The 26,056-nt window shown below is 39.1% G+C and overlaps 1 long non-coding RNA gene across 1 annotated transcript; it reads right to left on the reverse strand.

Annotated features, from left to right (window-relative positions):
• Nucleotides 1-919: 919 nt before the first annotated feature.
• On the reverse strand, nucleotides 920-25,838 carry LOC148128768 (uncharacterized). Its single transcript, XR_015745630.1, has 5 exons — nucleotides 25,782-25,838; nucleotides 25,654-25,749; nucleotides 20,018-20,064; nucleotides 19,549-19,621; nucleotides 920-1,139 (listed from the first exon to the last, which is right to left on the reverse strand). It is a non-coding gene; the product is annotated as an uncharacterized LOC148128768 (long non-coding RNA).
• Between the last annotated feature and the right edge of the window lie 218 nt (nucleotides 25,839-26,056).

Here is a 26,056-nt window from a genome sequence, read left to right on the forward strand (position 1 = left end):
AAACACTGTGCAATGGAAGCAGAGTCCCATCCTATCACAATGATTCACTTAGTGGTCACTTAGTGACCAAAGTTATGATTTATTTATTTTTATTTATTTTATTTGTTTGTCAATTGCTTACAAGATAATAGATATAAGTAAAAACATAGTTATGAATACATGGATACATATAAGAAAAATAAAAGAAACAATAAGACCTGGACGGTAAGCACGTGGGTGCACTTATGCACGCCCCCTACAGACCTCTTAGGAAAGGGGCGAGGTCAATAGTAGACAATCTAAGGTTAAAGTTTTTAGGGTTTGGGGAAGAATTTTGATTCTGATGCTCTCTCCCCACACACACAGTCACATGATTGCATTTTGTCTACTTGGCAAATTACATTCATGGCAATTTTGCAATGTCCTGTAGCCAAGTGTAGCCAAAATTTACAACTCTTTTGCTGGAAATCAGCAAAACCAAGGTTTCCAGCAACCCCTCCCCCATTGTAGACAACAGGATAATTTAACAACCATGGTAATTCATTTAATGACCACTACAAAAAATGTCATAAAATCAAGTTGGCCATTGCTGGCCTATTTAACATTTGGCAGGAATTGCAACTGTAATTCTGAGATCAATTACGATCATAAGTCAAGGACTAATTATATGTTTTGTTTTCTTATTTATTATTATTAGATTAGTTTTGTAGAACTCCAGGAGGGATGTATAGTTTTTCTGCTCTTTTTTGTCACATTTGTAATGCCCTAGAGCAGGAGAAAGAGAGACTGATCCCACATCATCCATTCATTTCTCAAGGAAAAATACAAGACACTAAATTGGCTGTTCGCAGCTTCTTAATACAGACTCCAAAGTAAGCTACAACTTAAAATCCCTTTCTACAAAGTAGTCCACACTACTGTCCTCTCACCTGCCTTGCTTTCTCTTCCTCCTCCCCCCTCCCTTCGCTCAACTGCATTCCTCATTTCTTGTTGCTGCCATGGGACTTGTAATACTGCATTATATTTTACAAAAACAGTACATATTCTTCATTTTCATTTCATTTAACTTTGTGCAGCGGCTGCCAAGATATGGGTTTTTTGCCATTCCAGAGCAACAACTTGTGACCAAATTTTTATGTGCTCAGAATCCTTGGCCACACCTGGGGAAATAAACATCTGTTCAAAATCATCCTGCTCAACTCCGTCATCGTGCCTTGGATCACTTCTTTGTGTGTCAGTATTTTTAGGAATAAGGCTGCCTTTGTCACCTCCACCTACTCCTCATTTAACTTCTTTTTGTAATCTTATTTAATTCTTAATAAGCTCCATTTAAAAAAAAAACTTTCAGAATGAATACCGTTTGCCAAGACGATTAATAGGTTACAAAATAAATTGTTTCAGCAAGAGGTTCTGGAGGGAAAAAAAAGATAAAATGAATAATAATAATAATAATAAAGATTCTTTCCACCCATGCTTAATATTCTCTCTACCACCTTTTATGCACAGAATTTCAAGCTGAGCAAATACATTATTAGCCTGGTGTAAATTTAAGTGGTTACTTAGTAAGGCAGCACTGGGTCCTGTAAGATCATGGCTAGCTTATGATTATAATTTAGTTTGAGTTCCATGTGCATTTCTGCTTTACACTTGTGATATAATGTCAATGAAATTGGCAGAAGTTTTTTTTTTTTTTAAATGAAAACCCCATTTCCCATTGTATTATTTTTGCTGTAACTTGGGGATGAAAAATCTGCCTAGGCAGGAAGGAGGTGGGAAATGATCAAGGTTATAGGATGCAAGCCAGAAGGGGCCTCAATTCCCTATGCCTTTTGCAGCAGGATTGCCAAAACAGAGGAGAGAACAGAAGCAGCTCAAGCCACAAGATAGGAAGATGAGAAGAAGCAATCTTAGGAAGATTCACTCCTATCGGAGGTGGTATTCAGCCAGTTCTGACAGGTTCTGGAGAACCGTTAGCGGAAATTTCGAGTAGTTTGGAAAAACAGTAAATACCACCTCTGACTGGCCCCGCCCCCATCCATTATCTATCTCCCAACTGATCAGCTGGGTCTTCTTTTGTTGCCCTGCAGAGGAGATCGGAGCTGGAAAGCAGGTTAATGGGGTGGGGAGGGAATGGAAATTTTGAAATATCCTTCTCCTGGAGTGGGGTGAAAATTGAGATTTTACAGTATCCTTCTCCTGCCATGCCCACCAAGCCATGCCCACAGAACCGGTAGTAAAGCAGAGCTGCCTCCTGAGTCCCAGCTGATCGGGGTCCCAGTGGATCACTGGATCTTCTTTTGTTGCCCTGCACAGGAGAACAGAGCTGGAAAGCAGGATAGTGGGATGGGGAGGTAATGGGGATTTTATAGTATCCTTCCCCTGGAGTTGGGTGGAAATGGAGATTTTGCAGCATCCTTCTCCTGCCACGCCCACCAAGCCACACCCACCAAGTCACACCACGCCCACCAAGCCATGCCCACAGAACCGGTAGTAAAAAAATCTGAATACCACCACTGACTCCTATATTTTGTAAAGTGGTACTATATTACATTACCACATGAGTACCACTTTATAAAGATTTAATAAGACCATGCTTGGAATACTGCATCCAATTTTGGTCACCACAATATAAAAAAAAAAGATGTTGAGACACTGGAAAGAGTGCAGAGAAGAACAACAAAGTTGATTAGGAAGCTGAAAGCTAAAATTTATGAAGAACAATTGCAGGAATTGGGTATATCTAATCCAGTGAAAAGAAGGAGTAGGGGTGGCACAATAGCAGTGTCCCAATATTTGAGAGGCTACCACAAAGAAGAGGGGGGGGTCAACCTATTTTCGAAAGCACCAAGAAGGCAGGACAAGAAACAATGGATGGAAACTAATCAAAGAGAGAAGCAACATAGAATTTGAACTAGATGACCTCCAAGGTCCCTTCCAACTCTGTTATTCTATGTTCTAAGTAGTAATAAGAATAATACTTAGACTTACAACACTCTCTGAGCAGTTTACAATGTCAGTATATTGTCCACAACCATTTGGGTCCTCATTTGACCAACGTCGGAAGGATGGAAGACTGAGTCCCATCAGAATTGAATTCCTGCTGTTGAATTTGTAGACTGTAGAATTTGCAGGATGTGGACAAAATTGTAGCTGAATTTAATTTGGTACTTGCTATTTTCATCACTTTTATTACTAAAATCTTCGTTTAGTTCATTGTTCAATGTGCTGGATAAGTTGTGTACCTTCCTTTACAGATAGTCCCGAGTTATAACTATAATGAAGCCTGTCCATTACAGTTGTAAGTCATAACACTCCTAAATCAGAGCACCCATGTAAATGACCCAATTTTATGACCTTTTTTGCTGCAATTGTTAAGTGAATGTCATAGTTGTTAAGCGAGCTAATGGTTCACCATGAGACGGTTTTGCTGAAAGCATAAATTAATACCAGTTTTAGGCAACACTATTGTGAAACACAATTAACTGATCATGGGACATTGCAAATGGCTCTATAGCCTAGCTGAGTGTTAGTGCCTAAAGTGTGATCACTTGACCAGGGATGGGCCAATTGAGAACTTCAAATCTGGGTCATAAGTGTCCTGCCAGGAGTTATGACCAGTGGTGGGATTCATTTTTTTTTACTACCGGTACTGTGGGCATGGCTTGGTGGGTGTGGCAGGGGAAGATTACTGCAAAATCCCCCTCCCCTCCCCACCTCACTAACCTGCTTTCCAGCTCCATTCTCCTATGCAGGGCAACAAAATAAGCCCCAGCCAATCAGCTGATATTTGGGAGGTGGAGAATAGATGAGGGTGGGGACAGTCAGAGGTGGGATTTGCCGGTTCTCTGAACGACTCAAAATTTCCACTACCGGTTCTCCAGAACCGGTCATAACCTCTGGTTATGACTTTGAACAATCACTGTGATAGATCATAAGATGAGAAATACTTCTAGATATTAGCATCTGTTTGTTAAATTTTAGCTCTTTAATATCCTTACCATCATTGCTTTCTCTCCTATTGGCTATCATTCCATTTTCAGGGCAGTGCACTGGATTATTGAGAAAATAAACTAAAATAGTCAGAAAGCAGCCCCTGACATCAAATCCATTGATGTTATCACGTCCTTTGCCAGAGAACTTTTTTTCCAATCTATTTGAAATGAACAACAGTATACTAGGAAGGAAGGAAGGAAGGAAGGAAGGAAGGAAGGAAGGAAGGAAGGAAGGAAGGTGTCAGCTTTGGAAGACATATTGAAATCCAATGCCCCCATGCTTCCACAATTGGGAAATGGGAAAGTGGGGTGGGGGAAAATTCATTGGAGTATATCTAGTTAGACATAATAAAATTCTTCTTTTTCTGACTCAAGGTCAGGTCGTGTTGCGCATAGTGAAAGGAAGTCTTATTTTGGGATGGATGGTGATTGGGCCATATGATGTGGTGATAGGTATAGGGGATGAATTTGTAGTTTTTACTTATTGCAAGGAAGCCCGGAACTTTCAGATTCGGGATTCCACAGTTGTGCCAGTTACTATCCAAATAAAAGGAACTTTTTAAAGCTTTCTGTCTCGGAGTTTTTGGTTAGAATGGAGGTTTGCTGGAATGCTGACGGACGGTTGGAAGGAAGGAAGGAAGTGGGGAGAGAAGGAAAGGAAAGGAAAACACAGTTGTGCATACTCTTATTTATTTTTTTGTTTTCAAAAGAAGTATTGACTTTATTATGTTGAACCCTTCCAGACAGATTTTATAAGGTTTATTTTTTCCACTATGGCCCTGAACCATTCCTGTATGTACTTGGAAATATTATCCAGAAGGCATAATTCATTTTCTGATTCCTTTTGCTGGCTTAGACAAGCTGTATTAAGTCTGCAAGACACCTGTTATTCTCACAGTGCCTTGAAAAACAATGCCAGATTGAGTTATTAATTTTGCAAAACGCAAAGCAAAAAAGATAAATTTGGTTGTAGGAAGTACAGCGGCAGTTATCTTTATTAACCCTTATTTAATCATCCCAGCCAGCCAAACAACCTAGAGCTACAGTTCAATATTTACATCTCGTAGGGGAGAGAATGTGGGGCAAAGCATTTCATCTAATCAAATTGAACAGAGCTTAACATGCCACATTAAATGTTTGCTTTTTGATGGCAGAGTTCACTCATTCTGTCACTCTAATTCCTGGGCCCAATTTGAAAATAGTCTACGTTATGTGTTATCTTGGAATATGTTTGCCTACTAAACATATGTTAAATGACCTTATCCCTGAATGTGACATTGTCAAAACCAATAAACTAAGAAAATAATAAAATAGATATTAATAAACTTTTGAACTGGAAAGGTACAGAAAGAAAAAAGAAGAAAGCTTCCCTTTATTTCCAAAATTGTGGATGTGTTAAGAGATTACTTAATAGATTTTTTTTTGTTTAGATGCCTTCAAATGAGTTCTTAAATTCTCATTATTTTGCCTACCCTTTCCTAAATTGTTTCTAATCTAACATATTTTACCATTAGCCGTGCCTGAGGTATCTATGGGGCTGGGGGAGGTAAAAAAAATCAATATAACAGCTGCAAACCCTGTGATAAAAGTTCTTTTTCATGTGCATCAGGGCTGCTATCTTGATTTCTTTTTTAAAAAAATCCCCCCTTGCAGATATCCTCGATCCATGTTGACCACAGCTTGCTGGAAATTGTAGTTCAGCAACATCTAAACAATGTTTCCCAATCTTGGCAATTTTAAGATGTATGTGGACTTCAATTCCTAGAATTCTACAGTCAAGTTGAGAAACACTGATCTGGAAGATCAATAGTTTATTTCCTGCATTAGTACTGTTGGAAGAAATGTCCATCTGGGTTCAATTCCAACTGGGGAGAAAGACACTGGAAACATGGAGATTGCTTGGAAGGATGGTTTAATGGTGAACAGAACAACCTTGGTTTGAAATCCTGGGTAGCTGACCACATGGAGTGGAGAGAGAGATATATTTATAACCTCTCTTCAGCCTTGCCCTACAGCTTCCTGTTCCTGTCAAGAAATGTATCCTATTGGTTGTCAGACTTTCAGGGGGCTATGCAGAGGTTCAGCTAACCTTGTAGGCTGTCTGTGTCCCAGGCTTAGTTGAATCTTGCTGGGTGATGATATAATGAAGAGGCTTGTGTTCTGAAAGGGTGTTGAGCAATTCCTATTATGTCTTAATGGCTTTGTCCTGGTTTGGATCTTGAGTGAGGGCTAATCCTATCACCCTGGAGCTGAAGGCCTTTTGTCTTGTAGCTAGAATGGGCCAATCTTTCTGGGGCTATTATCAAAGGTGGGGGCTGCTTTCCAAGAGCATGTTTCTCCTTTTCTCATCGAGGAAAATATAATATTCTGCCTTTTTAATATTTCCTAAAATATTCCATTCTTCTAGGAGAGGGGTGGGTGCTAACTTTCTTCAGTAACCTTTCCCTTTTGATAATAGCATGCCAGCTCTTTCATATATCAGGCACAATATAGGCCCAACAAACCAGTCAAAACCTCATAAGGCCAATATACAGGCTGAAAATCGAAGTCAGTGTTTTAATTTGATCAGCTTATCATTAGAATCAGGGCTGGACTGCAAAATTCGTTTGCGTTTTCTTTCTATAAGTTCCTGGATGGAAGAGAATTTGCTTGAGAAATTTATTACAAAGTAAAAGGAATGAAATTAGGAGACGTTCTCAAAGGTGGAATGCAGGGTTCAAATTATGATGTGTGAAGAAATCTTTTTAAGGTGCCAAAAAGCTTTTCACTAGTTCTTGATTACCGGGTCAAACAATCTAACTCAGTTTAAAGTACATTCTTATATATGGAAAAAGGTTCCATTGACCCAGCTAAAATTATGGTATTTTTTAATAGATTTTAGGTTAATGTGTTTATGGTCACTCAGTGTGGTTTCTTGTTATTGTCATGGTTGTCATAACCTGAGGTGAGTTTTTGTTTTTTTTAACTATTTTTAATCTTGGTTTAATTTTGAAAGCTTCCCCAAGTCTATGTAATTGTAGAGCAGGGGTGTCAAACTCAATTTCATTGAGGGCCGCATCAAGGTTGTTTTTGACCGGTGGGGGGGCCGAGGGGTGGCATGGCCGGGGTGTGTGTGGCCAGGGTGAGCCTGGCCAGCTCAATGTCACTCATGTCACCTGTGGTGGCCAAGTGTTAAGGCAGGACTTCCCTCAGACCCTCCCCTCACTCTAATTATAATCTCCCTCCCTCCTTTCCTCCCTTCCTCCTTTCCTTTTCATTTCGTTCCTTTCCTCTTTATTCTCCTTCCTTCTCCCTTCCCCCTTTCCTTCTTTTTCCTTCCTTGTTTGCTTGCCATCTTTCCTTCTTTTTCTTTGTCTTTCCTCTTTCTCCTTTCCTGTCCCTTCTTACATGCTTCTTGCAGTAGTCCAGGGAAAACATTTCTCCTTTTGTGCTTGTTTTTTTTTTAGTTTGTTTTGCTAGTCCTCTGTCAGTAAAAATAGAGCTCCATTCTCCCCGCCCCCCCGAGTCCTGTTTTTGCTGGCAGAGGCATCGTGGGCCGGTCCTTTTCTGTTTCTAGGGTGGCCCCATGGGCCAGATCTAAGCACCTTATGGGCCAGATCCAGGCCCCCCAGGCCTTGAGTTTGACACCCCTGATCAAGAGTCTATAAGCAGCCAAAACAAATTTAACATCATAATAACAGCTTAACATACACATGTTCATAGATGTAATAGTAGTCCAATGCAGTGGTGGTATTCAAATTTTTTTACTACCGGTTCTGTGGGTGTGGTTTGGTGGGTATAGCATGGCTTGATGGGCATGGCTTAGTGGGTGTGGCAGGGGAAGGATACTGCAAAATCTCCATTTCCACCCCACTCCAGGGGAAGGATACTGTAACATCCCCATTCTCTCCACACCCCACTAACCTGATTTCTAGCTCCGTTTTCCTGTGCAGGGCAACAAAAGAAGACCCAGACGATCAGTTGGTACTCCGATCAGCTGGGACTCGGGAAGCAGCAAATAGATGGGGGCAGGGCCAATTAGAGGTGGTATTTACCGGTTCTCTGAACTACTCAAAATTTCCGCTACTGGTTCTCCAGAACCTGTCAGAACTGGCTGAATACCCCCTTTGGTCCAGTACGGTGGCCTAGAGGTAAAGTTCTTGCGTCACAATCAGGAGGCTGTGAGTTCAATCCTAGGTGGAGGCTAATATATGGAATAGAGTCTCCTGCTCAAGCAGGGGGTTGAACTAGATGACCTCCAAGGTCCCTTCCAACTCTGTTATTCTATGACATCTGGTATGTGAGAAAGACCTTGGGATACAGGCAATAAATGTTGCCTAGGGATTGATCAGGTAACAGAAAGGTGTAGCCCTCAGCAATATAATGGGCAGAGAAAGAGACTCATAAGCGACACTCCCTAACTTCTCAGACTGTAAGGGAGATAGCGGGAATTTGTACTTTCAGACTTGCGACATTCTATTAACCTAACCTTACAAAATATCAGAATTAGTTCGTCTTATCATGTTTCCTGTCTGGTCCACTTGGGAAGGCTGGCAAGATATGAAACGGAGTCAAAAGTACAAAGTTTTACTTGCTAGCTTGCTTGTTTTGTTTTGAAACATACCAAACCCCACTCTGATGTATGTGTCTATGGTTCTGTTTTTCCTCCCCCGTTTCAGGAAGGTTTCGCTATTGGGAGCACTTGGTAAAACATTTGATTGTGAAATGTTTCAGGCTGAGATGAATGGTGGTAGGAATGCTGACACAGCAAAGCTGAGCTCAAGCATTAGCACAGTGTTAAATAGATTTTGAGCTACCCAAGCGTAGCCTTGGCATGATAAAGAAACTCTCCCTGATGGATTGTTAGTGGTGCCCTAACTCTTTACAGGACGATAATATTGACTTCACATTAGATAAACATGAATCTTCTAAACAAGAAGAGAACAAACCCGGATTGGTCTCTCTTTTGCCTCTCACTGTTAAAAGGCAGGCAGGACAGTCTGTAGAATTTAATTTTAATTGTAATTACCTTTCCCAATGAGGTGCAGTATGGTAACAAATGAAGCACAGTGCTGTAACAGAGGGTGCTAAATAGAGACTTGGAAAGGTCAAGCCCTTTGCCTAGACAATTTTTATTTTTAAGAAAATCCATTAGTGCCTATCTACCGCCTTCAGATTTTCAAAGAATAGTGAAGCTGGGGGAAGGGAAATAAAATTAATGGTCGATGGCCTTAAGTAGTATGGTTAAACGACATGACAGAATAGGGTACTGGTCTATTTCATATTCAAGCTCCCATTTTTTCCAGAGACAGCAGAGTATATTCCTAGAATAACTTCAGCAATACTTGACATATTTCTGTAAAATCAAAGTTCAAAATTGCTATGTTGATAATTTAGAGCATGTAGCAAGTGTGTGAGCGCCATTGATATTACACTCTTCCTGTCCTTTCCAAAGCCAAGTCTTGATGGTGAATATATGTTGGTCACTTGCAAGAAATCTTTACATAATCTCAGATGTCTTCTGCAAGACATCAGTTCAATCCGGACTGCAGCAACCACTGCTTTGCCCTCAAGCCACTGATGGGTGAGGAAGGAAGGAAGGAAGGAAGGAAGGAAGGAAGGAAGGAAGGAAGGAAGGAAGGAAGGAAGGAAGGAAGGAAGGAAGGAAGGAAGGAAGGAAGGAATGGCAATGCTTGAACTTCTTGCCTCAGGCAAGAAGAAAAGTGGAAACCCGATTGTATAATCAGGGAGCAAACACACTCACCACCACTGATAATGTTACTTACTCATGTAAAGGGAGTCCTAGATTTACAAGCAGTTGCTGAGCGACTATTCAAAGTTGCAACAGACCTCCACAATTCCTTTAATGACCATGGTGTTTGCTTAACAACCACCACATAAAAAGGTTGTAAAGTCATGTGTGGCCATGTGGTCACCCACTTACCAACCACCACAATTTATGACCGTAATTCCAGACTCAATTAATGTCGTAAGTTGAGGACTACCTGTAATAAAATGTTTGCAAGCAAACAGCCATGCTTAGAGAGCACTAAGGAAAAAGCCCCAAAGAGCAATAATAGAAACATTGCCTCATACATTTTTGGGATATTTTTCACTCATGCACTGCTTTGTCACAATTAGCATACATAGCAACAGAGCTGGGCTCCTAGGCTCAAAAACTGGTGGGCACAAATCTCCTCTTCCAGAGGCCATCATGGTCTGTATGTCCTAGGTTTGTTTGATGTACTCCCCTAATCCAACTGTGTCAGAGAAAGAATTCTCACTATAGTTTTTTTTTTTCTTTATGGGCAATAAAAAATAAAAACGAGAGGGGAAATGAAATGAAATGTCCACTGTATTATAAAAGTGTGTGGTCAGAGGTTTCAAGGTTTCAACCCTTTCCTGTTTTGAAGATAATATCACAAGACAAAGAAATCCAATATATGAAATGCATGCAATGTGCTTGTCAAATGAGAAGATGCTGTGGGCATTCTACAGTTAAACAGAATAGCAACATTTCTGACTTGAAATTAAATTCCATCCTCAAGAAATTAACAAGAAAAATATACTGGAAAACAGTCTTTGATAAGTAATAAGAAAAGTTAATACTTAGCCAATTTTAAAGAATTTAGCTTAGCTACCAAGTGGTCTTGGTACTTCCTTGATTGGGATATTGTTTGCTTCTTGATTGTTGGTCTAATGTTAATCTTGGTGTTAATCTCTGATTATTTGGGTGTTGATTGGTGTTTTTGCTTCATTTTTGGCTTTTTGGTTGTCTTGTTTGAATGGCACTTTATTTATCTGTTGATGTCCTTCTACACAGAGGTTTAATCTTGAAGCCTAGGAATAAATCTCTATATAGAGATAAATAACTACCAAGATCCTTCCCAACAATACTAAAATCACTAGTATATAAAATAAAAGCAAACAGCACTCTCTATTAGTGCTAAGTCTAGTAATTAAAAATCTGCAAGAAAACATCAACGTTCAGAGGGCACCAAGAACTTTGCAGTTCAACCCTGAGCTAGAAATATTTTCTTCTGTCAGTGTTTAAAAGATCAATGAATGTTGGTAAATAATAGTAGAAGGTGGTTCTGGGAAACAAGGATGGTATAAGATAAATAACTGATAAAAATGCTGCCTCTTTGTTCTCTCAAAGGTACCATTGTCTTTGTAGTACTTCCCCATCATAATTCCATCCCATCACTGATCTCATTAAATACAGGATGTGCTGCATTCAGTCAAATTCTTTATTTTTTAATAACATCTTTTTTTCTTTTTTGATTTATTTCTTCGTAATGTTTGTAGGGTTCATTTTTTTAGAGGGAATCAACCAGAGCTGACCAATTGGCTTGTTACGTGAGCCTGAACTCATAGGTTGATAGAGAGTGACTGGCCCAAGAACATCCAGCTGGCTTTGTATCTAAGGTGGAACATTTGCCTACTTTCTAGTCTTTACCACTAAGCAAACTGGCATCACATGTATGTGTATTCTATTTTGCAAAACTCTGTGGAGAGAGGTTTCCATCACTGTCTACCCCACTACTGATCAATAAAACAATTTGTGGTTCAGTGAACTCTTTAAAAATTCTCCTAAAAATATAAAGTGTTCAGAGACCACATTTTGCCCTTTCTTGACATGAGATGTCTTGAACTAACAAGCATGACCTGATAACTTGGAATCACTTTTTCTTCATTTAGTGCATTTCGAAACTGTGAGACTTGGAGTATTTTCCTTTCCTAAGAACATGGGAATTAACAGATAGTACATCAGGAAGACCACAGGTTGAGATAGTCTGCTTTAGAAATTCTCTGAGCAGCGTGAGAAAATCTATCAGAATAGCTCTATAAGATCGTGTTTGAAAAGACATGGCTAAGCCTATCGTTATGGGGAAGAGAATGTAGTGGAAAATCAACCTAAGATTCAATTAAACCTAAAGAGAAAAAGTGAAGGGGTGGGAATTAGCTTTTAAGCAGGGCCCAAAGTAAAATAGCAAAAAATGTTTCATGGACGTTAATTAAATAAAGTTTCCATCACCTTTGGGAAGTGAAGATTATTAAAATGCATCAAGAGGCACAATAAAGTACATAGAAGAATCATATTGCTTTGTTATTAAATATTGATTTATGTATCAAATTCCATGTAGGATCAAAAATCCAAGCATATAGGGAGAAAGACTACATTTTTACTGCTTGACAAGAAGAATTTCACTAAATATGACAATAATTTACAGAGAAAGGAAATAGATTAATTATGTTCCAAATTCTACCTTTGGATTGCAGCTACCTGATATTTAAACAGGAGAAATGATATGCCAATGGGTCATGGGGAAATGACTACTTTGGCTAAGGGACAGTATGTGGGAATAATTATGAGCAATTTTACTGGACATATATATTCCTTAAATTTATGGAAATAATTTGTATAGATTCACAGAATATCATAGCTGTTTCCTTGCACAATTTGATGTTACACATTTCCTCTAGATCAGGGGTGTCAAACTCACATCATCACGATGGCATCACGTGACGTATGGGGACTTGTTCCCCCTTCGTGATGCATCTGGCCCAGGGACTGGAAATTTAACAGCCCTGCTCTGGATTAAAGGACACACATTTGAATGATACGCTGGAGATACCATAACTCCAGTAACCTCTGGGGCCAAATTAAGAACCAAATTTCCCTTTATTTATATTTATATTTCAATTAAAAAATGGTTGATACATCCACTCTATAGCAATTTATTCCTCCTGATAAATTTAAAAAATACAGTTTGGTAAGAACTCTGTAGATGCCTTCAGATCTATTCTGTTTTCAGGGAACACATGAACCTCGGGGTTCTGCCCTTCTTTATAAAATTACATTTATGCCTGCTTTCTTTTACATAGGTTTCCTATAGAAATTTACCAAACAGAAAGTATTAGTTAGAATTTTGATCTCTGTAGTATCAGTTGAGTATATTCAAGGAATGGGGAGTGTTTTCTCTTAATATAGGTTAATCCAACTGCAGTCTGGAATGTGCTACCTGACTCTGTTCTTACATCCTCTAACCCCCACTCATTTAACCTCAAACTATCCACTATTGACCTCACCCCATTCCTAAGAGGTCTGTAAGGGGCGTGCATAAGTGCACCATCGTGCCTCCCATCCCTGTCCTATTGTCCCCATTTATTCATACCTATTTCCTGTATTCTTACTCATGTTTATACTTACACCTATTATCTTGTAAACGATTGATAAATCAAATAAATAAATGATCAACTAGCATTTGATTCTTGTATTTGACTGGCTCTGCTTGGAATCCATTAGAGCTTTATGGACAAACAAGCCTAAATATGGATAGGTCTCTGCAATTTTTCTGGCTTCAGAAGTAACAAAATATCAGAGTTGGAAGGAGTCTTGAAGTCTTCTAGTCCAACTCCCAATCAAATGGCTGTCCAATTTCTTCTTAACATGCCTGATGAGAGAGAAGCTCTGGCCCAAAAGTCATCTAGCTTTGTGCCTAGGGCAAGATCAGAGGTGATATTCAGCAGGTTCTGACCAGTTCTGAAGAACTGGTAGCAGAAATTTTGAGTAGTTCGGAGAACTGGTGGTAACCTTCCACCAGGAGTGGGGTGGGAATGGAGATTTTGTAGTATCCTTCCCCTGGAGTGGGGTGGGAATAGAGATTTTGCAGTATCCTTCCCCTGCCATGCCCACCAAGCCATACCCACCAAGTCATGCCATGCCTATCAAGCCACACCCACAGAACCAGTAGTAAACAATTTTGAATCCCACCACTGGGCAAGACTAGAACTCATAACCTCATGTGTTAATCGCTACAATCAACTGAATCTCAATACTTTTTTATTACAATAGCTTAATGCACTGCCTAAATGAGGCATTGGGTAGCAGTAATTTCAGTTCTGACTATGAAACAGTTGAAGAAGTGCACAGCCTCAACTTACAGAATTCTAAAAGGATTTGTCTTGGTTCTTGTCTTTTCAGCATTTATAAAATAAAATCAAGTTTATCCTGTGATTTAGCATAGTTATCAGTTTTGGTATCATTTTTGAAGCCTAATCTGAATGAGACAAAGCAAAGCTGGGGAAAAGATTGTGGTAACCGAGCAATAGCTATCTTTGATAAAATAATTCTACTAATTCTTTAAAAAATCAAAACCATAGCTTGTTGTTTAATGTAACCCTACTCCTGGATGGTTAAGATGATGGCAGCAGCAGGAAATAGTAGTGATTTTTACTATTTCAAGCTATTGTTTGTTTTTTCCCGAGAGGCTAGATCTGTCTATGTGTCTTATTATTCAGGCTAGATAATTAGGATAAAACTGAATGCAGGGCTTCCTCTATTGACTAATAATTTGCCTGTCCACTGTTGCATTATGTTATATACATTTGCTCAGGTTAATGATTTCAGTCTTAATTCAAATGATACTTCTTGATCTTTAAAGACCTAACAATATTTTTATTTAATGCTCAGAGCCTTCCTTATTTTTTGGTAACACCATTTTTAAATCAGTCATAGCTTCAAAAGAATACATTTTTCCCTTGAAGCATTCTGTTGTGATCCAAGGTGTAACACATAACAAATGGATATGCCTAGATCTGACAGGGACCTATTCGGAATAGCTTACCCTGGAAAACACATATGGGATGAACAACCTGAATTCCTCAGTGTAATTTTATGCAAGTCTTGGCCTTCTATTAAGGTTTCTGTATGAATGTGGAAGAGAGAAGATTCTATAAAGAAGAGTTGTTCTTCCACTTCCCTTTGAGCTCTATACATATTTTGTTGTTCAGCCTCACACACAATAATTTAGCCTTTAAAAAATTAAGCTATCAACAGTGAGAATAGAATAGAATAGAATAGAATAGAATAGAATAGAATAGAATAGAATAGAATAGAATACTTTATTGTCACTTTGAATGTACACTAATCGGCATACATTAAATTAAATTATATTGCATACAGTTCTCAAAGGGTGTCTGCCTCTAATATGAACATAAACACGATGTAGAAAGTTGACATTCACCCTTTTCCTAGATAAATGAAATAGTCTAGGAAATATTTTTTAAAAGGTAGAATATTATGGATGAGAAAAGGAGAAACATGCTCTTGGAAAGCAGTCCCCACCTTTGTTAATAGCCCCAGAAAGACAGCCATCTTGTCTACAAGACAAAAGTTAGTTAGTTAGTTTAGTTTATTGACATTGCACCTCGTACAATGAAATCAAACATCATTTTCAGTGCACATCATGACCATAAAAATAAACACAAACACACATCCTTCACAATCCACACATTGAATTGAAAACCCCGACACCACACCAATACTGCACTATACAGTAGAATTCAAAAGAGCTACTGCCCTGGGATAGAAGCTGTTTTTCAGCCTATTTGTCCTTGTTTTTATTATTCTATACCATCTGCCAAATGGTAATAGTTCAAAAAAAGGAGTTTAGCTCTAGGGTGATGGGATTAACCGTCACTCAGATCCAAGCCATTAAGCTGTAACAGGAATTTCCCAAAGCCTCTTCATTACATCACCCAGCAAGATTCAAGCAAGCTTGGGACTCAAGACAACCTACAAAGTTATCCCTGCATGGCCCCATGGGAGTCTGACAACCAATCAGGATACATTTCTTGTAACAGGAACAGGAAGCAAGTTCAAAGCCCAACAAAGGATATAAATCTTTCTCTCACCCATGTGTTCCATTTTGCCCAGGACCTCAATGTGATCCTGTCCACCATTAAACCATCTTTCCATTCAGTCTCCATGTTTCCAGTGTCTTTCTTCCCACTTGGAACTGAACTCAGATGGACATTTCTTCCAACAATGACAAAATACATACATACATACATACATAATTATGTATGTACCCACATATATTATATGACATAGAGAAACAACACAGTCTAGTTCGGATGTATACCAGAGGTGGTATTCAGCAGGTTCTGACCAGTTCTGGAGAACCGGTAGTGGAAATTTTGAGTAGTTCGGAGAACCGGCAAATACCATCTCTGCCTCCCAAGTCTCAGCTGATCGGGTCTTCTTTTGTTTCCCTGCACAGAAGAACGGAGCTGGAAAACAGGTTAGTGGGGCAGTAACCTTCCCCTGCCACGCCCACCAAGCCATGCCCACAGAACCGGTAGTAAAAAAAAATTGAATACCACCACTGATGTATACATGTGCATGGCAAGAGAAACAAATCTTGCAAGTTTACCAGACGGATGGCATAGTGACAAAGCTGTTACACAATCTGGAAGCCCTGTTAGAAATGCTTTGAAATCTCCTCCCAAAAGGGATCAATAGAAAAAGACCATGAAAAGTGTGTGTGTGTGTGTGTGTGTGTGTGTGTGTGTGTGTGTGTGGTCTCTAACAGTGCTTTGAGCTCTAAGCACATAATGCTTATAAGCAATATCTTGAATGACAGAAGGCGAGCTTCCTATAATCTTCTCGGCTGTTCTCACCACTCTCTGTATGGACTTTCTATCTGAGGCACTGCTGCCACCAAACCAAACAGGAATGCAGTTTGTTAAAATGCTCTCAATCGTGCCTCTGTATAAAGTGGCCAGGATAGAAGAAGAAAAATGTGATTTCCTCACCCAATGCAGGAAATGCAGACACTGGTTTGCATGCTTCACTAAGGATGATGTGTGGACAGGCCAGTTTAGATTTGATATAGAGGCTGAAATGTCAGAAACAGGTCATGTAACCTGTATGGAAAATGTGATGACAACAACTTGGTATGAGGTTGAATATCAATTCCCAGATATCTTTTCCTGTTATGGAGAGGAGGAGGAAGTAATAACACCAAACAAAGATGATGGAGAACATCACACCCTTGATATTTACATCTGTGATGCATATGACTGATTGGAGAAAATTCCTCATGGGTAAATAAAAAGGGAATAGCTATAAAATTCCATTTCTATGGTTACCATCATTCTGAACTATTCAGCCAAAGAAAACTTCAGTTGAGAATATCAATTAAGAGGGGCGTTATTTGGGAAACATCTAACCCCTTTTCAATATTAGCAAAGTCCTTTTTCAGGTTAAAAATAGTTGGAGCAAAGAACCAACTATTTCATATAAGGGAGAGAGGAGGAGAGAGAGAGAGAGAGACAGAGAGAGAGAGACAGAGACCTTTCCTTACGGAATTTGATTACTGACCTCCATTGAGATTTGAAGGACAGGTTGTCTTCAACACGGGGGAAGGAGGGGGCGAAACATCATTGAATTAAAAACAAAAAGCCACCAAGTGACAGAGACAAAATGGTTGCAAGCAATCTGGATCAATGACATAAAAATAGTTGTCACCTAGTGATTAGCAAAGTATTACTTGCAATAATCTCCTTCAATATGCTCCTTGGAGGTGAACGTTTGATTATTTGAACACATCAGAATGTTAATTACAACTGGAGCTGCTTTTCAAGACTCATTTGTATTTTTACATTATATGACATTTGAAAGCTTGAGGTAATTTTCGACACCTTATTAGGTGTTTGAAATTCAATTTGTACCCTTGGCTTCAAACAGCAGTCTTCTTAATTTAGCGCCTCTTTAGCTGAATGGGCTGGATATGAAATAGTCATTAGGGAAATTAAGCACAGATAGAAAACCTTATGGGATTTTGCCCATCTGCCCCCTTTGAAAAGTAGTAACATATATTACAGTTAGTACTCATAAATATGATGCATTCAGCTTATGCTTCAGTCTGAAGGGTTGGAAGATTTTTTTTTCAAAAACTATTTTTAAAAATGCCACAACCTCAGCATTATGTAAACTCTGATGGTGAAATTATAATGTATCTGAGACATGATGGAACACTTTTAGATTAAATTATGTTAGATGGGGCATCTTATCTATAGTTCTGTTTACACTAACATTTGTTCACTTTTCTATACCACCACCACAATCAATGATTTAGGATTGGCAATTAATTGCACTTTTACTCCATTTTTCATTTTTCCAGTATTGATTTTGTTCCTGATTGCATCAGGTAGTGATTTTTTCAAATGCAATACACATGCCACAATGTGAGCATTTTCCTGTAGATTTCCTCTGATATTTCCATTTTGATAACTATTTTCCTGATTTTTTAAAAAAAGTCTTTTTCCCCTGTAATATATTAACGCAATTGGCCAAAATGTCAGCAGTTTAATATTTGTTTGCTTGTTTTTGTTCCTTCTCCTTTTGTAATTTGCAAGGTAGTCTGCAAAATTTGGAAAAATATGGAATCTTTTAAAAAGTTTATGTCTACACTCAAAACTATTTGTCAGGTTTAGAAGCTGTCTAGCATGTCTATAGGAAGCTTATATTTTAAAATGAAAATGAAAAAAGATGTGTAAGTAAATATAATTTGTCCTCAAACATTTCTGTGAATAGAATTGCCAATCATAAAAATGTTCTGCTTGAATTGTATATTTTCCCTTGCAAAAATGACAAGGTGGAATGGGAGGGTAATTGGGAGGACAATGTCATTGCTGGGGAATTGTGTTCAGTTTGATAGGTCAGCCCATTGCTACTCTTTGAATTGTCTTTGGAAACAGAAGTTCAATTAAATAAATGAAAATGTTGAAATGTTTCCGTTTGAAATCTTTAAAAATAAAACAGCCACAGAACTCATGAAACAGAATAAAATGTGGCAACCATTCAGTTGATATTGGTGCTCGACTGGAATTGTGGCAGGGTTTTTTTGAGAAATTGACATTTCATTACCCAAAACTGGGAGAGTAATGCAGAAACAATATAGATTTACCTATCATTGTTTATGGTAAACTTAGCCAATTATGTCCACATCAGCAAATCATGCAGAACAAAATGCACCAAATGCACAGGTACAGTATATGTGTGCCTTGCTCAATAGTAGTAACTGTGAGAGAGATCTAGTAGTCATAGTGGACAATCACTTAAATATGAGCCAGCAGTGTGCTACGGAGGCCAAAAAAGCTAACACAGCTCTAGGCTGCATAAACAGAGGGATAGAATCAAGATCATGTGAAGTGTTAATATCACTTTATAATGCCTTGGTAAGGCCATACTAGGAATACCACATCCAGTTTTGGTCACCACGATGTAAAAAAGATGTTAAGACTCTAAAAAGAGTGCAGAGAAGAGCTACAAAGATGATTAGGGAACTGGAGGCTAAAACATGTAAAGAACAGTTGTTGGAATTGGGTATGTCTAGTGTCTGATGAAAAGAAGGACTAGGGGTGACATGATAGCAGTGTTCTGATATCTCAGGGATTGCCAGAAAGAAGGAGTCAAGTTATTCTCCGAAGCATGTGAGAGCAAGATAAGAAGCAATGGATGGAAACTAATCAAAGGGGAGTAGCAACCTAGAACTAAGAAGAAACCTGACAGAACAATTAACCAGTGGAATAACTTGCCTCCAGAAGTTGTGAATTCTCCAACACTGGAGGTTTTTAAGAAGAGATTGGACAACAATTTGTCTGAAATGGTATAGAGTTTCCTGCGGGTTGGACTAGCAGAATAACAGAGTTGGAAGGTCCCTTCCAACTCTGTTAGTCTAATTTATTCTAAAATGATGGCTTATTGTGATGTGGGTATTGCCACTAGTAAGCAGTAAGTCCATACCATTTTAGGTGAGAGGTGTTCCCGTCATTGATCAAGATATCAACTATTCCTTTCCTGGGTCTGTATTTATTCCCTGCTCAGAGAGACAAGTTAAGATCTATTACCCAAATTAATAAAGAAAATAAATGAAGACTATCTTACCATCCATCTCAGCTTGTATACATGTGAAGCAGAAGAGGACAATGATTAAATCTTTTCAACTATTTGATGGAATTTAGATTGTACCCCTATTTTTACTACCATATATAAATAATGAAAATGCTATAGCTGAAGGTTTAATATTGTAATAGGTAGAGTGTTCTTTATTCAAAATTTAACTTTGCCATAAAGTTATCTGGAATTTCATCTTTATCTCTCCAAGACTCTCTTCATTCTGTAATGATAGAATAGTCTCTCAGTTTTATATGGACTTTCCCCCCTCTTTTTAGAGCATAGGTTTGGCCTATAGCTATAAAGCAGAGACACTTACAAACAGAAAGGTAAGGATGCGATTAGCTTCTTCTGGTATTTGAGGGGCTGTCACGGAGAAGAGGTCCACTCATTTTCCAAAACATCTGAAGGCAGTACAAGAAACAACAGATGTAAGATCATTAAAGAGAAATCAAACTTAGAATTAAGGAGAAATTTCCTGACAGTGAGTACAATTGATCAGTTGGATAGCTTACCTCTGGGAGTTGTGGATTAGATAGTAAAATCTAATATTAACTAGAACAATAGAAAGAACAAAAGGTTTAAAGGAAAAGAAAAAAACATAGAAAAAGGAAAAGAAAGAAAAAGGAAAGGATTTAGTAAAAAAAGAGAAAAGAGGTGACTTCCAACCTTCTTCACAACAAGTATGAACAATTTTTGTACCTCTTCACCCCCTCTTGGTTTACATCTAAGATCTCTTCATCCCACACCCCATTTCTTATCTATAGACAATTCTATAAAGCATCATTTTTCAATCATAATGTCAGCAGAAAGTCCATGCAAGAAATAACAACATAATGTTTTAGTCTTACTCAAATAAATCAACTTTATATTTCTTCCCTTTACTTCTAGCATATAATAAAAGGCAAATGCTGGACTCTCCAAAGATATAGAGAACCAGGAAGTATCTATTATTCCAACCATGTGAACACTTAGAACAGTATAAATGTATCATCATTATGAACATTACCATTATAATTATAGGGAGCATCAAAACTATGAAAAACCCTAGTGCTCTCTAGGGAAATAAAATAGTCCTTTTTCCAAACAAGCCCATATGTAAATTTGGATAAAAAATGCAAATAAAAGAAGCAAATTAGGCAGAAACTGTTTTACAGTCGTTTCATTGTCTGGCTATCCGTCCTTTGATCAGTTCTACTACTGAACTACCAATTGATTTGGCTGTCTCTAAAAGATCAATAAATGTTGTTCATGTTTACAAATGAATCAACTATTTGCCTTAAATCAACCTTTGCAGAAAACATGAAAGATTGCTACACTCTAAAAAAAACCCCACAACCCCTTTTTTAAATGTGAAAATAAAAGAAATACCTAATAAAAAACTCCTGTTAATATTTTGTTCATATCCAGATTTTAAAATCTGACCAGGTTTCTAGCCTTGTAGTAGCTAAATCTTCATTTATTGCCCTCACCATACAAGTATCAGCTGGTGGTTGATCTGATACTGGCAAACTTGGAGGTGAGAATTACCTCCAGGTAGAAGAAACTTACCTGTTTGGTATCTTCCTGGTCTGATGGGCCACAGTTTCCATCATCTGCCATGAACAGAAACATTAGCTATGTTGGCTGAGGATGATGGGACTTTGATCTATAGATGCTTAAATGATACATCTTTCCTTATTTGTTGGCATTCTCAGAGTGGAGAACAACACCTATAGGTATTAATTTGTTTGGGCCTCATAACAGAAATTTCAAGATTGTGACTTAATGTATCTACAAGAAGTACCATTTTGGAAGGGCTGAATTAGGATGTGGAAATCAGGAAGATCAGGGGTGTCAAACTCAATTTCATTGAGGGCCACATCAGGGTTTTGTTTGACCTCGGGGACCAGAATGGGCATGGACGTGGTGGGCATGGCCAGCATGACATCACTTGTCAGGGGGCACCTGTAGTGGCCCAAGTGCTCTGCCAGCAAAAATGGCAGAGCACTCCTGAGCTCTGTTTTCGGCTGGGACAGCCTCCTGCAACCCTCTTCCAGAAAAAAATGGAAGACCCTCACAACCTCCATTTTCAGCCGGGATGTCCTCCTGCAACTTTCTGCCAGCAGAAACAGATCAGCCCTTCTTAGCTCCATTTTTGCTGGCAGAAGCACGGTGGGCCAGTTCTTCACTGTTTCCAGGATCAGCCCTCAGGCCAGATCTAAGCACCCTGTGGGTCAGATCTGGGCCCCAGGCCTTGATTTTGAGACCTCTGAGCAAGATCCTGCTTCGTTTGCTATGCTTTCTAAGGATCTGCATTAAGACTCCTAGAAATCAGCTCCTTAAGATGGATTCAGTGAGCACATTCACATCTTGTTTTTAGCAACTGATGTTTTACATTCCCCAATAAAGGCCATAGTCCTTAAATTTCTTGCTAGACCCTGTGCAAGGTCAGCCTCAGCTGCCCACTTGAAGTAGCAAATCCAGTGAAGCAAAGATTGTAGCATAAAACGATGCACTACGAAGGCGGGCAAGTAAACAGTAGTATCTCTGACAGTAAAAGAAGTTCAAAACCACCAAGTGGAGAAAATTGAAATAAATTTTCAAGCTAAGGCAAGGTAGAAACACTGATGTGATGAACATTTTCAAGAAATGGCACGATAGCTTTTGTACACCATTCATTAGTTTAGGTGGCTTAATTTTTAATTCCCTTATGATGTCCTCTCTCCCAGATCCATCCTTTGTATACAAAGTGTTTACTTCTTGACCTGTACAATAGGAAGCCATCCTATGACCCACTTCTTCCACTTCCTATACTCCAATGTTGGAGTTATTAACTTTTCATGCGACTGATCAGGGGCATCCACAGAGGTCCAAATGTCAGTATGGCAGCTGCGATCTTGTGACTGAAGTCTCCTCCCTTCCCCCCACCCCTGTAAATACATATTTAAAAAAAGGAGTGGGGGATTTGATACAGTGGTGGGATTCAAAAAATTTACAACCAGTTCTGTGGGCATGGCTTGGTGGGTGTGGTGTGGCTTGGTGGGCATGGCAAGGGGAGGATACTGTAAAACCTCCATTCCCATCCCACTTCAGGGGAAGGATACTGCAAAATCCCATTCCCTCCCCACCCCACTAACCTGCTTTCCAGCTCCATTCTCCTGTGCAGGGCAACAAAAGAAGACACAGATGATAAGCTGAGACTCCGGAAACTGAAAATAGATGGGGGTGGGGCTAGTCAGAAGTGGTATTTGCCGGTTCTCCGAACTACTCAAAATTTCTGCTACTGGTTCTCCAGATCTGGTCAGAATCTGTTGAATACCACCTCTGTTTGATAGCAAAGTTATGGCCTCCTTCTTTTTGGACTCCCATATAGTCATTCCCTCCCTGCCTCTGATACTTTTCTTTTGGGGTGTATTGAAATTTCACAAGTTCCTTTCTGGCTTTTTCTCTCCCTCCTTTTTTCTCTCCTCTCCATTCCTGGCCATTTATATAAAACGACTTTCCTAGGCTTTCATCAAAATCTGGGTTGCAAGCTTCTCCCGTGACATTAATTCTCTCCCCTCACCAAACTGCCACATCAATTCGGTACTTTATAAACTATTTCAGGGATCCGATTTATCAGGCCTGACAGAGCCTTGTGCTGAAATAAACAGACACTGCCTCTGCCGAGCTCGCTCTGTGCCTCCTATTTATCATTATTTAATTCAAGGGCCTAAAATTCTCTGACATTATTAATAGTAAGATGAATCGCTCGAAAACTATGGAATCTGTGACCAACCAGGCTGAAATAATCCATTTTGGAGAAAATGTCTACATGGAATTGCCTTCTCCACTGGGTTGGCTTCTATCATTAGCCGTTCCATATGCATGGATGGTGGGGAGTTCAGGCACCAAGTCCCCTAAGATTTGAAGCCTTCAAGTCTTCCACATTGAGGGGGGAAATGAGAAAAAAATATGAACCAGGAAGTTTGTTCCGAATACTTCTATCAGCTGAATTCCAATCGGCTAATTTAATTTTTTAAAAAATAACAGATTAACTTGTCTCAGGGTTGAACTCTGGGCCCTAACTGGACTTGCAAATCCATTCATTCATTAAGAGGACTACATTACTTAGCTGGCTTGATGAAAGATAATCAGCTGTCTGGGATGTGTACGTGTTCTTGCCAATATAATTTGCACCTCATTAGTGATATCGCGTTTCCTCCCTCCCGGTTTTATTTAAATAGCAAGGATTTGATTGAGGGAAAACGTTTTGCAAAGGCTCCACAGACATGTTATTTATAATAAATGCATGCCCTGGCCTCTCTTGTGCTGATCACTGATGGCATCCGGCATCCATCATAAAAGATCACAGAGGTGAGGCTTGGTTTTGAATGTCTTGCTATCCCCCTCTACTCCCAGAGCTAAACAGCTGTGCGTATCTTTTGAGAGAGATGATGAGAAATACATGCAATTTATCAGGAGTTTGATACTGCTACCAGTTGTGGGTGGCCAATTGTTGTGAGCAATAAGGTGCATGATTGCAGCCCTGGCTGCTTGGCTGAGAGTTGATTCAAATGCGCTCATGCAAAAATCACATTCAGAAAAATCGCCCTAGGAAATGCTTTGACATGCCCACCAACAATTCACAAATAAAAATAGGGATATGGCAGAGTAGCGTCAAGGCTGTCCATCTTGGGGTCGGCCTCATGGTCTCAGAATGAAGAATTCTTTATTGGACCTAGCAAAGGTTCAGAAGTTTTCTCTTCCTTTCACAAAATTCACTTAACTGGGTCAGGATTAATGGATCACGTAAAGAGCTTGTGCTAGATAGGGTGGAGAGAGGGACATTTTCAATTCCAAACAAGATTGGTTGAATATGTTTTCCTCAGTTTTCAAAATTTTCAGGGCTGTGGTTTGCTAAAGAGCCCCTCCCTAAATAAAAGTAATGATTTCATAGGATTGGTTTTGGCAGGAAATAAATACATGTTTACTTTAACTGCATATTAATTGATAGAGCAAAGGAAGCAAAAACAAAAATGTCATAGTATGTCATAGTGTCAAGTATGTCATTGGTAATAAGCAATCATTGCAACAATCAAATTTAAAATATTTTTCTCCCAATGAAAGGAATAACGTTGCTTAGTTTTGAGTATGATTTGGATTCTGGGCATGGACTGTATGTATTTGTATTTAGGTAGTCCTTGATTGAGAACCACAATTGGGACCAGATTTTTTGTTACTAAGCAAGGTAACATGCCAGGTATGCTAATCTCCTTCATAAATGGGGAGGTGCTCTCTTCTTTGGAATATAGTTGTGATGCAATATATTATGGAACAGTGCCCTCTGAACACATATCAGGAAAGCTCCATCATTTTATTGACTATATGAATAGTCTATCTTTGAATCTGAGAATGAGTAAACAGTTTCATATTTTATCATTGGGAATGTAATTATGATGTGCTTTTCCAACATTTTTGCCATACACTAAATCAGGAGTGTCAAACTCAAGGCCTGGGGGCCAGATATGGCCTGTGGGCGTACTTAGTTCTGGCCCATTGGGCCACCCTGGAAACAGTGAAGGACCAGCCCACAGTGCCTCTGCCAGTGAAAATGGAGGTCGGGAGGGCTGCAGGAGGATTTTAGTAGGCTGCTGCAGCCGGAAACAGAGCCCAGGAGCCAGTTTTCATTGGCAGAGTGCTTGGCCACCACAGGCACCCTCCCAACACAAGTGATGTCAAGATGGCCACACCCACCCCGGTCCCCCCAAGGTCAAACACAACCCTGGTGTGGCCCTCAATGAAACTGAGTTTGACACCCCTGCACTAAATAAATAGTAAGGGGAAGAACTTTGATCATCTGCATCTTCACTTTTTGATCTACCAAATATCTTAGAGAAAACCCAATCCATCTAGAAGAAAGGACACCAAAACCACATGCCCACTGCATTATTGCCAAGGTCACTATATAATTATTTAGATGAAATTGGGTACCAGGTTATGAAGGTTTCTTTCTTTCTTTCTTTCTTTCTTTCTTTCTTTCTTTCTTTCTTTCTTTCTTTCTTTCTTTCTTTCTTTCTTTCTTTCTTTCTTTCTTTCTTTTATTCTTTCTTTCTTTCAACCTTCTTTCATCAAAGACAACAATCATCAGAAGTTCTGGAAGCTATGCTGAATTAGATCCGAGTCACAAATAATCCAGTGATTCATGTTGCTAAAACTGAAAAGGGAAAAAGCTCTTTTTATGGGTGTATATATACACACAGTGGAGCATGGAATGTAAGAAGTATGGATTCAGGAAAACTTGCGATTGTCAAAGTGGAAATGAAGCAGACCAAATTGGTTGTCTTAGTAATAAGTGATTTCAACTGGATTTGGATGAGCCACTTTAACTCAGCAA

This window comes from Notechis scutatus, chromosome Z (assembly GCF_049901735.1).
Source record: "Notechis scutatus isolate UNSWTSFEM ecotype Mainland chromosome Z, rNotScu1.2, whole genome shotgun sequence".
Lineage (NCBI taxonomy): Eukaryota > Metazoa > Chordata > Lepidosauria > Squamata > Elapidae > Notechis > Notechis scutatus.